Below are 16,611 nucleotides of genomic sequence, written 5' to 3' on the forward strand. Positions count from 1 at the left end.
TGGAAGTGGATCTTGATCTTTCCCTAATTTTGGAACCTCAACATTTTTGTTCTCCATATTTTAATAGGCACAACTAAAAGGCACCTCAGGTAAACAATGGAGATGGATGGATACTAGTATACAATTATGGATGGACTGCCGAGTGCCGACACAGAGGTAGCTACAGCCGTGGACTATTGTACTGTACTGTGTCTGCTGCTAATATAGACTGGATGATAATGAGATGTAGTATAGTATGTATGTATAAAGAAGAAAGAAAAAAAAACCACGGGTAGGTGGTATACAATTATGGATGGACTGCCGAGTGCCGACACAGAGGTAGCTACAGCCGTGGACTACCGTACTGTGTCTGCTGCTAATATAGACTGGTTGATAATGAGATGTAGTATGTATAAAGAAGAAAGAAAAAAAAAACCACGGGTAGGTGGTATACAATTATGGACGGACTGCCGAGTGCCGACACAGAGGTAGCTACAGCCGTGGACTACCGTACTGTACTGTGTCTGCTGCTAATATAGACTGGATGATAATGAGATGTAGTATGTATAAAGAAGAAAGAAAAAAAAACCACGGGTAGGTGGTATACAATTATGGATGGACTGCCGAGTGCCGACACAGAGGTAGCTACAGCCGTGGACTACCGTACTGTACTGTGTCTGCTGCTAATATAGACTGGTTGATAAAGAGATGTAGTATGTATGTATAAAGAAGAAAGAAAAAAAAACCACGGGTAGGTGGTATACAATTATGGATGGACTGCCGAGTGCCGACACAGAGGTAGCTACAGCCGTGGACTACTGTACTGTGTCTGCTGCTAATATAGACTGGTTGATAAAGAGATGTAGTATGTATGTATAAAGAAGAAAGAAAAAAAAACCACGGGTAGGTGGTATACAATTATGGACGGACTGCCGAGTGCCGACACAGAGGTAGCTACAGCCGTGGACTACCGTACTGTACTGTGTCTGCTGCTAATATAGACTGGTTGATAAAGAGATGTAGTATGTATGTATAAAGAAGAAAGAAAAAAAAACCACGGGTAGGTGGTATACAATTATGGATGGACTGCCAAGTGCCGACACAGAGGTAGCTACAGCCGTGAACTACCGTACTGTGTCTGCTGCGACTGGATGATAAATAATGATATAAAAAATATATATATATATCACTACTGCAGCCGGACAGGTATATACTATATAATGACGGACCTGCTGGACACTGTCTGTCAGCAGAATGAGTTTTTTATAGAATAAAAAAAAAACACCACACAAGTCACACGACGAGTGTTTAACTTTTTCAGGCAATCACAATATAGTATACTACTAACTATACTGGTGGTCAGTGTGGTCAGGTCACTGGTCAGTCACACTGGCAGTGGCACTCCTGCAGCAAAAGTGTGCACTGTTTAATTTTAATAATATGTACTCCTGGCTCCTGCTATAACCTATAACTGGCACTGCTCCCCAGTCTCCCCCACAATTATAAGCTGTGTGAGCACAGTCAGATATATACATAGATGATGCAGCACACTGGGCTGAGCAGTGCACACAGATATGGTATGTGACTGAGTCACTGTGTATCGTTTTTTTCAGGCAGAGAACGGATTATATTAAATAAAACTGCACTGTCTGGTGGTCACTGTGGTCAGTCACTACTAAACTCTGCACTCTCTACAGTACTCCTAAGCTCCAGTAAATCAAGTGTCTCTGTCTCAAATCAATCTCACTCTCTCTCTTCTAATCTAAATGGAGAGGACGCCAGCCACGTCCTGTCCCTATCAATCTCAATGCACGTGTGAAAATGGCGGCGACGCGCGGCTCCTTATATAGAATCCGAGTCTCGCGATAGAATCCGAGCCTCGCGAGAATCCGACAGCGTCATGATGACGTTCGGGCGCGCTCGGGTTAACCGAGCAAGGCGGGAAGATCCGAGTCGCTCGGACCCGTGAAAAAAAACATGAAGTTCGGGCGGGTTCGGATTCCGAGGAACCGAACCCGCTCATCTCTAACTTACAGGTAAGTAGAGATGACAGGAAGAACAAACCTGCTCCATTCACTTTCCCACTGACTGACACAAACCATAACAATGATCAGCAAAACACCAAGAATACTCAACAGATTCATGTACAGGTAGACCACTGATAATCTGGCACCCTCGGTCCCGGCACTGTGCCGGATTCAATGTTTTGGTGAATTATCGTGACAGTGGTGTTGGTGGCATTCTGACAAACATGCCTCTCACAGCCTAACTCCACGCCGCATCCCCACTACCCTCCCACAGACTGTCTAACTCCTCCTACATCCTAACTCCCACCCACAACCTATCTTCCCCCAGCACCTGATGTGTCCGTATTAAAAGAGGTGCCAGATAATTGAGGGTGTACCTGTATTTTGAAATCTCCCCTGCCTTCTGAGTGGTTTCACCTTATACAGATGTGTCCTCCATCAGCTAACCCGCGAATGGGTCGCATGTGCGTATAAGTTGCGATTGCGACTAGATGCACCACATGTGACACATTCACCGGAGCATGAGCACCATGCAAAACATTTCGTGGGTATGCTAAACGCGGCAAACGACCCACAATTGTCGCAACTAGCAGGTAAGATGAGGACGGACTAATCTGTAGTTGAAAATGTTTAATACTTAGGGGGACATGTACTAAGCAGTGATAAAAGTGGAGGAGTGAGCCAGTGGAGAAGTTGCCCGTGGCAACCAATCAGCATTGACGTAACATTCATAATTTGCATACTTTAAAAGTATACAGAGCAGCTGATTGGTTGCCATGGGCAGCTTCTCCACTGGCTCACTTCTCCACTTTTATCACTGCTTAGTACATATCCCATTTAGTGTAAACCTGACACTACGGTGTTTTTGTGTCATGTATATAAGCTTTGTTTATTTAGTGTGAGGTTTGAGACCTATTGGTACTTTTATGTATTTTTTTTAAACTGTAATTAGATAGCTGTATTGTTTATAACCAAGTAAGTTAAGGGTGGGTACACATTAGACGATATGTTGTCCGATATCGCGAATTGGAGAGTCATAACGTCCACATCGTCTACTGTGTACCCAAAATTGCTTGTTCCAGTGGGTCATCGGTGTTGTCATCACATCTCATGTTCTATATGATGACCCGGCGGATGACAGAATGCTCCTGGATGCAGCCACTTGACAATACAGTGCATCTGGAAAGTATTCACAGCGCTTCACTTTTTCCACATTTTGTTATGTTACAGCCTTATTCCAAACTGGAATAAATTCATTTTTTCCCCTCAAAATTCTACACAAAATACCCCATAATGACAACATGAAAAAAGTGTTTTTGAGATTTTTGCAAATTTATTAAAAATATCAAACTAAGAAATCACATGTACATAAGTATTCACAGCCTTTGCCATGAAGCTCAAAATTGAGCTCAGGAGCATCCTGTTTCCACTGATCATCCTTGAGATGTTTCTACAGCTTAATTGGAGTCCACCTGTGGTAAATTCAGCTGATTGGACATGATTTGGAAAGGCACACGCCTGTCTATATAAGGTCCCATACTTGACAGTGCATGTCTGAGCACAAACCAAGCATGAAATCAAAGGAATTGTCTGTAGACCTTCGAAACTGGATTGTCTCGAACCACAAATCTGGGGAAGGGTACACAAAAATATCTGCTGCTCTGAAGATCCCAATGAGCACAGTGGCCTCCATCATCTGTAAATGGAAGAAGTTCATAACTTTCAGGACTCTTCCTAGAGCTGGCCGGCCGTCTAAACTGAGCGTTCGGGAGAGAAGGGCCCTAGTCTGGAAAGTGACCAAGAACTCGATGGCCACTCTGTCAGAGCTACAGCATTCCTCTGTGAAGAGAAGAGAACCTTCCAGAAGGACAACCATCTCTGCAGCAATCCACCAATCATGCCTGTTTGGTAGAGTGGCCATACGGAAGCCACTCCTTAGTAAAAAGCACATGGCAGCTCACCTGGAGTTTGCCAAAATGCACCTGAAGGACTGTCAGACCATGAGAAACAAAATGCTCTGGTCTGATGAGACAAAGATTGAACTGTTTGGCATGAATGCCAGGCGTCATGTTTTGAGGAAACCAGGCACCGCTCATCACTAGGCCAATAGCATCCCTACAGTGAAGCATGGTGGTGGCTGCATCATTCTGTGGGAATGTTTTTCAGCAGCAGGAACTGGGAGACTAGTCAGGATAGAGGGAAAGATGAATGCAGCAATGTACATAGACATCCTGGATGAAAACCTGCTCCAGAGCGCTCTTAACCTCAGACTAGGGTGACGGTTCATCTTTCAGCAGGACAACGACCCTAAGCACACAGCCAAGATATCAAAGGAGTGGCTTCAGGACAATGAAGTGAATGTCCTTGAGTGGCCCAGCCAGAGCCCAGACTTGAATCCGATTCAATATCTCTGGAGGTATCTGAAAATGGATGTGCACTGACGCTTCCCATCCAACCTGATGGGGAGGTGCTGCAAAGAGGAATGGGTGAAACTGCCCAAAGATAGGTGTGCCAAGCTTGTGGCATTATATTCAAAAAGACTTGAGGCTGTAATTGCTGACAAAGGTGCATCAACAAAGTATTGAGCAAAGGCTGTGAATACATATGTACATGTGATTTCTTAGTTTTTTATTTTTAATAAATTTAAAAAAATCTCAAAAACACTGTTTTTCACATTGTCATTTTGGGGTATTGTGTGTAGAATTTTGAGGGGAAAAATTAATTTATTCCAGTCTGGAATATGGCTGTAACATAACCAAATGCACCAGATATCTGCAAAAATGCTCACGTACTGCTGAGCGACACTGGAGGAAATCACGCTCTAAGGCAGACTTCCTCCATTTCAAACTTATGCTCTCATCCTTCAGTGCTGCCCTTTCTCTTGCTAAACAGTCATACTTCAAGAACCTCATCTCCTCCCAGTCTTCCAACCCCCGGCGCCTCTTTGCCACTCTCAACTCACTTCTCTGCCCACCTCCACCTTGACTTTGCCACTTACTTCACATCCAAAATTGACTCCACACGTCAGGACATCACATCACACCAGACCATCAGTAACCAGCCTTCTCCCATCCCTTACCAACCCTCCCCATCCCTCGCACCAACTCTGTCATCTTTCTCCCATGCATCTGGAGAGGAAGTCATGGCCCTCATTCGTTCCTGTCCCCTCACCACCTCCCCACTTGACCCTATCCCCTCCCGCCTCCTCCGCTACCTCTCTTCTGCTTGTTCCCATCTTTCCCACCTTCTCAATCTCTCCCTCTCATCAGGCACTGTCCCCTCTGCCTTCAAGCACGCACTCATCTCTCCTATTCTTAAAAAACCTACCCTTGATCCAAACACTCTCTCCAACTACCGACCCATCTCTCTCCTCCCTTTTGCCTCCAAACTCCTTGAGCGTATTGTCTACAACCGCCTTACTTCCTTTCTTTCCTCACACTCACTGCTTGACCCATTCCAATCTGGCTTCCGTCCTCTCCACTCCACTGAAACTGCCCTTACAAAAGTATGCAATGACCTCCATGCTGCTAAATCTAAGGGACACTACTCTCTACTTATTCTACTTGATCTCTCTGCTGCTTTTGACACTGTGGACCATCCTCTCCTACTGCAAATCCTTCACTCCATTAGTCTGCGTGACACTGCCCTCTCTTGGTTGTCGTCCTACCTTTCTGACCGTTCATTCTCTGTCTCCTCTCATGACTCCACCTCCCCCTCACTTCCACTAACTGTAGGGGTACCCCAAGGTTCTGTCCTTGGTCCTCTTCTCTTCTCTCTCTATACGTCCTCACTAGGTAAGCTCATTAGTTCTTTTGGTTTCCAATATCATCTCTATGCTGATGACACTCAAATCTATCTTTCCTCTCCAGACCTCTCCCCTACTCTCCTCACTCGTATCTCTAACTGTCTCTCTGCTATCTCTTCCTGGATGTCCCAGCGCTTTCTTAAACTTAACATGTCTAAGACCAAGCTGATCATCTTCCCTCCCTCCCGCATAACCTCACCTCCTACAATCTCATTATCTATTGATGGCACTACTATCTCCTCTACCCCCCAAGTGCGCTGTCTTGGAGTAATCCTTGACTTCTCCCTCTCCTTCAAACCACACATTCAGCACCTCTCACAAACCTGCCGTTTTCATCTAAAAAATATTTCCAGGATCAGACCCTTTCTGACCCAGGATGCTACTAAGACTCTTATCCACTCACTGGTCATCTCCAGACTGGACTACTGTAATCTCCTCCTGACTGGCATTCCTGACAAATACCTCTCTCCACTCCAATCTATCCTCAATCCTGCTGCCCGGCTCATTTTCCTCACCAAACGCACTATGTCCACCTCTCCTCTCTTACTAGACCTTCACTGGCTCCCCTTCCCTTTCAGAATCCATTTCAAGCTTCTCACACTTGCTTACAAAGCCTTCACCCACTCCTCTCCCATCTACATCTCTGATTTTATCTCGCTTTACACTCCCACCCGTCCTCTTCGCTCTGCTAATGCTCGCCAACTCTCCTGCCTACGGATTACTTTCTCCCACTCCTACCTCCAAGATTTTTCACGTGCTGCACCACTTCTCTGGAATTCCCTACCTCTCCCCCTCAGACTCTCCACCTCTCTTCAAAACTTCAAATGGGCTCTCAAGACCACTTCTTCACCAAACCCAGCCAAATCTCATCCTAAACCTCTGTTCCACGCTCTCTATGTACCCCATCTGTCTCACCCCTGTCTGTCTACCCCTCCCCTTTAGAATGTAAGCTCTCACGAGCAGGGCCCTCTTCCCTCATGTGCTTACCCTTTTCTTACTTTAATAATCTTCAACTGCACCACATCCAGCAGTCTTCTGCCACCTGATACTTACTCCAGTGTCATCTGCTGATGTAACTATGTTTATTTACCCTGTACTTGTCCTATACTGTCATCAACTGTAAGTTGCTGTTTTCCTGTTTGATTATTTGTTTATGTACTCTGTAATTGGGCGCTGCGGAACCCTTGTGGTGCCATATAAATAAAGGATAATAATAATAACATAACAAAATGTGGAAAAAGTGAAGCACTGTGAATACTTTCTGGATGCACTGTATATTGACGCACTCTATATCATTCTGTGTGTACAGGCGACTGATGACACTTAAAAAACTACAGAATTACCATTGCTTTTTAACCCTCTCACAATCCTTACATTTCTTACAGTCCAATTACATTTCTGCACCCACTTTATCTACTCTCTTGATTCACTTCAAACTAAATCTACACCCATTGAGCCTACATTGCTTTTCTCACCTGCATTTCTGCAATTCTTCTGTTCTGATTCACTTACAGCATCCACTCCTACTTCCAGTTTCCCTCAACCTATTTACCTACAGTACTTAACACTGTGTCAAGGTTTTCTTCTACTTCCCACATCACTCATACCCCATTTCCACCTATGAGCACGGGTCGCAGCCGGGAGCCTGACACGGGTGCTATCCGGTTGCGGCCCGTGCTCAGCCCCCTTTCCCACTGCGCTTACCAACCCGGCATATTGCCAGGTTGGTGACGCTGCTAGTGACGTGGCAGGGGCGGTGCTGGGAGATCACATGATCTCCCAGCGCCGCCCTTCCATACGGTGTGAACGGGAGCCGTGTCACTACACAGCTTACCGGGTTGAACACGTGTTCAACCTGGCAAACTACCCGGGTAGGATTCCCGGATCACTTGATCCGGGAATTTGCAGGGGGGGCGTTTCCACTAGAAAAAAACATGGGTAAATGCGCGCCCCAGCGCATTGACCCGTGTTTTTAGAGCTAGTGGAAAAGGGGTATCAGTGTCTACCTAATCATGTATCTTTATGCTTCCCCCCTAGTCTCCTATACCTCCTCCTCTCTCCCCTCCTCTGTCTCCCCTGCATCTCTCTGTTTCCTTACCCCTCCTTTCCTGTTATCCCACTTTCACTCACCTCTGCCCCATTGTCCTGCTACCCCACAACTCAGCCCTGCTCCATCCCTCCCTTCCCTGTCACCTCCCCACACTCCCATCCACATCACACTGAACTCCCCCCCTGCCCACCTCCTGCAGTTTCCCCTCCTAGCTCAGGCACCCGCACCATCACTACTCTTTCATCATCCCTGCTCTCAAAGTTAAGCTCACCTCATCGCTACAGCAACCCTGATAATCTCATTCACATCTCTCCCACAAACTCATACCCCCTATCCTGTGCCCTCTGGAATGCCAGATCTGTTTGTAACAAACTGGTCCCCACTCATGACCTTTTCATTTCCAACTCCCTATACCTACTAGCCATTACTGAAACTTGGATTATGCCCTCTGACACTACTTCTGCTGCTGCTCTCTCTGCTGGGGGCCTCGCATTCACACACACACCCTGACCTGGGGTTCGCCATGGGGGTGGTGTTGGGGTCCTTTTATCTTCTAGTTACTCCTACCAACTCATACCACCAGAACCATCCCTTACATTCTCTACAATTGAGGTCCATGCTATATGCCTCTTTCAACCAGTCCATCTTAGGGTAGCTGTCATTTACCGCCCCCCTGGCATTGCTTCCAAATTCATCGACAACTTTGCTTCCTGGCTTCCTCACTTCCTCTCTTCTGACATTCCCTCAGGGGTACTATACTGTAGATTTACTAATATCTACAATAACTAAACTTATTTGAACTCTATTTTTCAATATTCTGTTGTCACCATAAAAGAATGTTCCATTTTGTCAGCTTTGTGGGATAGACAGAAAGTGTAGTGGTCCGATTACTTGTTAAAACAGTCTTCTATTTTTAATCTTATGGGGGGAAAAGTTGTCCTATGGTTTCTGTGAATAACGATGTTAGTAAGACGGGAGAACGTCTATTTCAGAGAACGGAGAACAACATGCCCCATAATCTGCTAGTACATTTATCATTAATTGTAATCACACATAATGGCCTGTATTTATCAAGCCTTGGAAAGTAATAAATTGCACGGAGATAAAGTACCAGCCAATCAGCTCTTAACTGCCACGTTACAGGCTGTGTTCGATAAATGACAGTTAGGAGCTCATTGGTTGGTACTTTATCACCATGCAATTTATCACTCTCCAAGACTGGATAAACCTAGGTCACTGTATATTAAAGTTCCATAATAAAGTGGAAAAAGTGGGTCATCACTTGTGTAAGCCTAGCTTCTCGTCAACCCAGCTCACATAAAGGTTCACTAATTTCTCTGTATTTGGAAAGAGGGTAAGTCTTGAAAAATGTATCTTTCTGTCCATGAATTGTTGTTACAGCTATATTGCCTATTGGTTAGGCCAGTGGTTCTCAAACTGTATGCCTAGACACCCTGGGGGGTGGTCTTGGTGGTCTAGGACCAAATCAAATTATTTATGGTCAAAGTGATGGCTAAAACCAGTGCTAGTGGCTGCCACTCATAAAACATGTGGACAACCAGAACCACACCTGTACACTACTGTTGCCTTATAGGTAATTGTCTGCACTTAGTATAATATTAGGGCAATAGATGTTGTCTGAATCAAAATATAATTCATTATAAATAGGCGATGTTACCATAGTGGACAGTATAGTGGGTATATATAGTAAGGAATAGATATGAAATAAGTTTGAATGTATGAGGTAATGTTTAGCTGATTTAAGAAATTAGGTTTGTGTATGTGTTTATATAGATATACTGTATATTTGTGTTTTACTGCAAGATGGTAAAAAATAGTGTAGGGAACAGGTTTATTCTGCTCTAGTCATAAATAAGGCCAGAGAGGTTACAGTAAGATCAAGAGTCATTGTAGAGAAAAGGTATTAGGCCATAAATGATAATAGGTATGTGACAGAGCTCTGTTGGTCATTGGAATTCACAGGTGTGCTTACAGTAGATCAGAATCTACTGGTTTGTCTATTGTCCAGTGAAGGTTAAAAGCTAGGGAGCATAAATTAACTACTATGAAAAGAGATCACATCCATTGATAAAACATTGTGTAACCGACCCCAGGAAAACTTGTCAATACAACAGAACTTTGGATGAAAAGACATTCCAGATTTTACAATACTATACTTGCTTAAGGCAGTGTGGACACCACACTTTTATGACACCATGCCTCCGTGAACAGGACACGACAGCCCAGTTCAATGTTTGTTTTATTACACCTTGGAATCTGACAAACCTATAATTACCTATTCCATTGGAAACTATGAGAATATGATAGTTTGAATTGGTAAAATATGAGATAAAAGGACCAGACTTGTAGTTAGGAGTTAGAAGGAAGAGGGAGAGGGAGAAGAAGAAGGAGAAGGAGAAGGAAGGAAGTCAGTCAGGAGGAGAAGTCATGGAGAACATGCAGAAGGAATGATTCTTGGGATGGCAATCTTTAACTTGCAAGTATAAATATGATAATAATTGAAACTGTTTGTGAAACTTATGTCATGTTGTTTTATGTTATGTAACGAAGGAAACATAGCATAGCTTAATATAATTATAATTAGTATATATATCACTACTGTGTATATCTTATTCTGTACGATTTGATCTGCCTGTAAATAAAGAATCATATAAAAAGAGCGGTAATATTCAAGCTTGAACTCTCTTTAAGGAATCTTAACTTCATAATTTCATAAGTCATATATATATAAGGACTTCATATATTTATCAGCCAATTAATGTGTAAGCCTGACATAATATATTTGCAGATATATATGATAACGCATATTAATTTAAATATATCCATATATTAATAACCATATATGTTATATTAAATATTAATATTCATAAATATGATTCCATAAAGCAATATTGGCGACCACGAATTGGACTTGTTATTACTGAATCTGATTATCTGATTTATAATATTTATGAGGAGTAGCAAATGCTATAAGCTGGCTACCAAATCTACAGAATCACGGTGGGGATGTATCTATGAAAATGTATTACCATTGTGTAATGTCAATTTTGTATTCTGTATAACCTAGGATAAATGTGTTAGTGCAATATACGTTATTTTAACTAACATAATATCTATTAGGAAGCAGCACCAATGGCTGTAAGCCTGCTGGCAAAGTACAAGATCACAGTGGAATAGGTTACAAATGAGAATAAAGAATTTAAAGGCCTAGAATAGAAAATGTGCACAGTGGAAATGAGTATTTCCAAATAAATGAATATATGTACCAGGTATTAGAGTTTAACCTTAAGACACCGGTCAATCTTAAGGAGAGGATACCGTCAGTACAAAAACAAGGAATATAAAAATTTAGCATTGTAAATGATTGCAATGTTAAAAATGCAAAAGTTTTCTGTAGCATTAAGAAAAATGCGCAGAACTGCGGCTTTAGAAGCCAAACAGAAATGTAAAGAAGGATCAGGTTCACGTCTTCGTAAGGCGTGCCTGACCATTAATGCAAAAATGCATTCATTATTTAAGTCCCTTAAACAGAAAAATAAACAGAAAAAGTTTGGGGCAGAAGCAAAAAGCCTGGCAGATTGTAAGCAAACTGTCATGACCTCTCAGGAGGAGATAAAAGAAAGTACAAGGGAGAATATTGTAGATGTAGGTGAGACTCAGGACAGCATTGTCCATGTGCAGCACACAGAGTCTGCTATGGTCACACAGACCACCAGCAGAACAGCCTCTGTGGTAAATGAAGAAAGTAGCAATGTGCCGGATGTGTCTATCATCAGACAGCACATTAATGTAAAGGAGGTAGCAGCAATAGGAGATGTCCCCTATACTGTTTCTACTAAAGGGGAAGATTATTGTAACTCAGATTATGAGTATTCTGCTGAATACACTCTCAGAGTTCCCAATGTAAATGAAGAATTTGTTATGCCCTTAGGCAAAGGTGAATTGTCAGCAGACTTAAACACTGATAGCTGCAGTACAGTGCACACAGGGGTGGAGAAGTTCCCCATGGTGAAAACTCCCATGGCAACCAGAGTTGCAAACCTTGAAATGTATTCACCTGGGAACATGTTTAAAGGGAAAATCCATGAAATTAATTCAGGAATGCATGTTTACAAACAAAGTTCCCAAACTTTTGTAACCCCCACACAACACTCAGAGACATCTAGTGATGGTGCAAATGTTTGCAGGCTCTCAGAGAGACCACATGCAGAATGTCATTCTGCAAACCACACACCAATTAACAATGACAAAAAGGATCACCAGGATGAAAATGTTTTTATGCACTGGTGCCATAACCATTTTATTAAAGGTGTGGACAAACAGAAGGCCCTGGAACCTACAAAACATATTTGGCAAAGTCTAACAAGTTTCTCTCCCCACAAGAATATTTTTCAGGAAATACAAGATGCTTCAAGACCAAGAAGCCATGCCAAGCAGCAAACGCTATGGTTGGAGACAGTCTGGGACCAGGCTGCATCACAAGGGAGTATGGTCACAAGTGAATACGGTAGTATCATTCCTTTACTTGTTAGATCCAATGTAGCCATTGTTTGCTTTGATGTTCCAACAGCCACAGTTTCCAAATTAAACCTGCATCATATCTGCAGCGACAATTGTGCTGTCATTGACACACAATGTGACAGGAAAGATTGGCACAGGCCAGAAACAATTGTTTGTTTGTTATTCAATCTTTAAAGACACATTTGTAAATTCTGTACCTGATAACATGCAGCAGATAGGACAGAATGCATAGCACGGTATGTTAAATCACTGTATAAATATCTGTGATATTCATTGTATGTCTTTTTGTTTGATTCATAGTAATCCTGGCAACCTGTATACAGAATGGTGCAAGACTCCAAAAAAGACTCCAATTTACAAGGGAAAAGGTCTTCATTAACCCTTTCATCGCTGCTATCCAGCAAAATCTACATAGCATCCCTAAAGACTGATATATGGACAAATCCTCAAGGAGTTTTCCAGTTTCACAAGAAAGGGGAAGGTTTTCATTAACCCTTTCATCACAAGTAATCATTACTTGTCTTTCAAACTACATGTACACCCCCACAACAGTGTACAGCACATCTCATCACTGTGATTATACAGAACTGTCTCATCCCTTCATATACCTTAATCAAATATATATGTAAACATTTGTCTGATATATATATATATATATATATATATTATATCATTGTATTATATACCTTGTAAATATTTTATGTTTTTTTTATATTACACAGTAGATACTACCTATGCTTCCTTCGTAAAAGCTTCAAAAGTAATTAAATATCTAATACTGGATGGAATTAGATTTAGTCAAAGCCATTCCTAAATGATATTTAATATCTGTTTGAAGCAAAATTATATTCATTTATTGTATTGATAGGATGTTACTATATACACATCAAAAGCATTTTAAATAATTATTAGTCAAAATATAGGTAGGATAGAAAACGCCTTTATATGGGTTAAACTGGTATAAGGTTATGTAAGATTGAGATGTATAAATAGGTTCAAGGTAGAATAAGGAGACTTAAGACTGCATGGTAATTTATTCAGTGAGGAAATACAGAACAGAGTAGGTGTACTACTCACAGCCATTTGTGGTACTGTTGCCCGAAGACAATTAAGACCTACTATTAACAAGCAAGGAAAGAAAGAAAGAAAGAAAGAAAGAAAGAAAGAAAGAAAGAAAGAAAGAAAGAAAGAAAGAAAGAAAGAAAGAAAAAAAAAAAAAGACTGTTTCATATATGCCTGTTCTATTCAAAATCACAACCTGTTTGTGCAAAAGCAATATGGACACTTGTCACAACTGCGGCATTGGAAAAACATTTAAAGGACGCACAAGGCTAAAGACTGTATAAAGACTATTACTATTACCGAGGGTCATCACAAGTACTGAGTTGCAAACTCAAGATCATAGTACGCAAAATACACAGCCCTCTGCGTCAAACAGCGAAATGGCAAGCAAAGGAGCAGCTGCTATGAAGAATTCTACTTCAACTGCCTTCATAATGCAAACGCAAGGCGTCTCCAATTGCAAGCAAACCACGCAGATGACAGTCTTATCCCAGTAAATTGCTACAGCCAAGAACAGCAAAAATGTCCAAACGTACTGATCCAGATACAGAAAAAAAGGTCTACAATTGGGCTATGGTATTCCAAATGTCTGTAGAAATTAGTTTTCCTCATGAATACTGAATAAAAACCTCAGTCTTGTCTGCTTTAGTTAAAAAGTAGAATAAGGTTAGGTAAGCTAAGAATTTTTAGAGATTTTTAAAATCACAATGGTTATTATTATTACACTTATGGTATATATTAGGGTTACAACAAAAGTTATGTTTTGAAGAAATATTTTGAAATGTATTTGGAAGCAATTACGCTAGTTTAATGTGTGGCCAATCAAAATAATTTCTCATGGCCACAAGGGGGCGACTGTTGCCTTATAGGTAATTGTCTGCACTTAGTATAATATTAGGGCAATAGATGTTGTCTGAATCAAAATATAATTCATTATAAATAGGCGATGTTACCATAGTGGACAGTATAGTGGGTATATATAGTAAGGAATAGATATGAAATAAGTTTGAATGTATGAGGTAATGTTTAGCTGATTTAAGAAATTAGGTTTGTGTATGTGTTTATATAGATATACTGTATATTTGTGTTTTACTGCAAGATGGTAAAAAATAGTGTAGGGAACAGGTTTATTCTGCTCTAGTCATAAATAAGGCCAGAGAGGTTACAGTAAGATCAAGAGTCATTGTAGAGAAAAGGTATTAGGCCATAAATGATAATAGGTATGTGACAGAGCTCTGTTGGTCATTGGAATTCACAGGTGTGCTTACAGTAGATCAGAATCTACTGGTTTGTCTATTGTCCAGTGAAGGTTAAAAGCTAGGGAGCATAAATTAACTACTATGAAAAGAGATCACATCCATTGATAAAACATTGTGTAACCGACCCCAGGAAAACTTGTCAATACAACAGAACTTTGGATGAAAAGACATTCCAGATTTTACAATACTATACTTGCTTAAGGCAGTGTGGACACCACACTTTTATGACACCATGCCTCCGTGAACAGGACACGACAGCCCAGTTCAATGTTTGTTTTATTACACCTTGGAATCTGACAAACCTATAATTACCTATTCCATTGGAAACTATGAGAATATGATAGTTTGAATTGGTAAAATATGAGATAAAAGGACCAGACTTGTAGTTAGGAGTTAGAAGGAAGAGGGAGAGGGAGAAGAAGAAGGAGAAGGAAGGAAGTCAGTCAGGAGGAGAAGTCATGGAGAACATGCAGAAGGAATGATTCTTGGGATGGCAATCTTTAACTTGCAAGTATAAATATGATAATAATTGAAACTGTTTGTGAAACTTATGTCATGTTGTTTTATGTTATGTAACGAAGGAAACATAGCATAGCTTAATATAATTATAATTAGTATATATATCACTACTGTGTATATCTTATTCTGTACGATTTGATCTGCCTGTAAATAAAGAATCATATAAAAAGAGCGGTAATATTCAAGCTTGAACTCTCTTTAAGGAATCTTAACTTCATAATTTCATAAGTCATATATATATAAGGACTGCATATATTTATCAGCCAATTAATGTGTAAGCCTGACATAATATATTTGCAGATATATATGATAACGCATATTAATTTAAATATATCCATATATTAATAACCATATATGTTATATTAAATATTAATATTCATAAATATGATTCCATAAAGCAATACTACACAACCACAAAACTGAACCTAAGGACATACTGTACCTCCCAACATGACCCATTCCAGGAGGTACAAAATGCTCTGTTCCTAGACTTCCCTATTAATCTATGATTGTGTGACTGTGTTTCAATGCAGATGATGGCAATCAGGTCCGTAACTAGGTGTGTGCCAATGGTGCCTTGCCCACAGCGCAAATGCACTGAGGGCGCACCATCTAGCATCACACCCGCACGGCCGCTGGTACACTGACCAGGGCAGCCATCAGGAGGGGACTGTGGGGACTAGTGTCCCGGGACCATACAGAGAGGGGGGCCCACCCCTGGCTCCTACCTTTAATACTTGTAGAGCTGCAGCGGTCTGTGAATCAACAGCAGGCTGATACGTGGGAGGACTTCTTAAAACAAGTCTTATCTGCGCATCAGCTCTCTATAAATAGTTCCTGTAGGTCTGCATACTCCACCTATATGTAACATCACAATGTATGACATCACATAGCGGTGAAGTGGTGCAACAGAATCTTTTTTTCGGGAGGGAGTGGCCCTGTCTATTTAGTCAGTCCCAGGCCCCACAATTTCTGATGGCAGCCCTGACACTGACACTCACTCTCGCCGGCCGCCGGCGCTACCAGGGAGCACTGCCGCTGCCGCCAGCTTCAAGTTCTCATTATAGTATGCCGCATATGGCCGCGGCCTGAGACCAGAATGGAGGAAGATTTCCAGCACTAGAAGAAGAGGGGGGATCCTCTCCTCCCCGTCCCTGGCTCCTCCCATTTGAGACCTGCAGCAGCCACCAAGGAAGAGAGATTGCGGTGTCAGATCCCGGCAGGGAGCGTGTTGTGACATTATCTGTGAGCCAGGTCACCATGTTCTCCAGCCCCCCCCCCCCCCCCCCCGAAAAACAGGTAGCTGCCGTAATGTGTAAAAATGGGGACAGCTGCCGCAATGTGTAAAGAGGGGACTCTGCTGCCATA

The sequence above is a fragment of the Pseudophryne corroboree genome, chromosome 1 (genome assembly GCF_028390025.1).
Source record: "Pseudophryne corroboree isolate aPseCor3 chromosome 1, aPseCor3.hap2, whole genome shotgun sequence".
NCBI lineage: Eukaryota > Metazoa > Chordata > Amphibia > Anura > Myobatrachidae > Pseudophryne > Pseudophryne corroboree.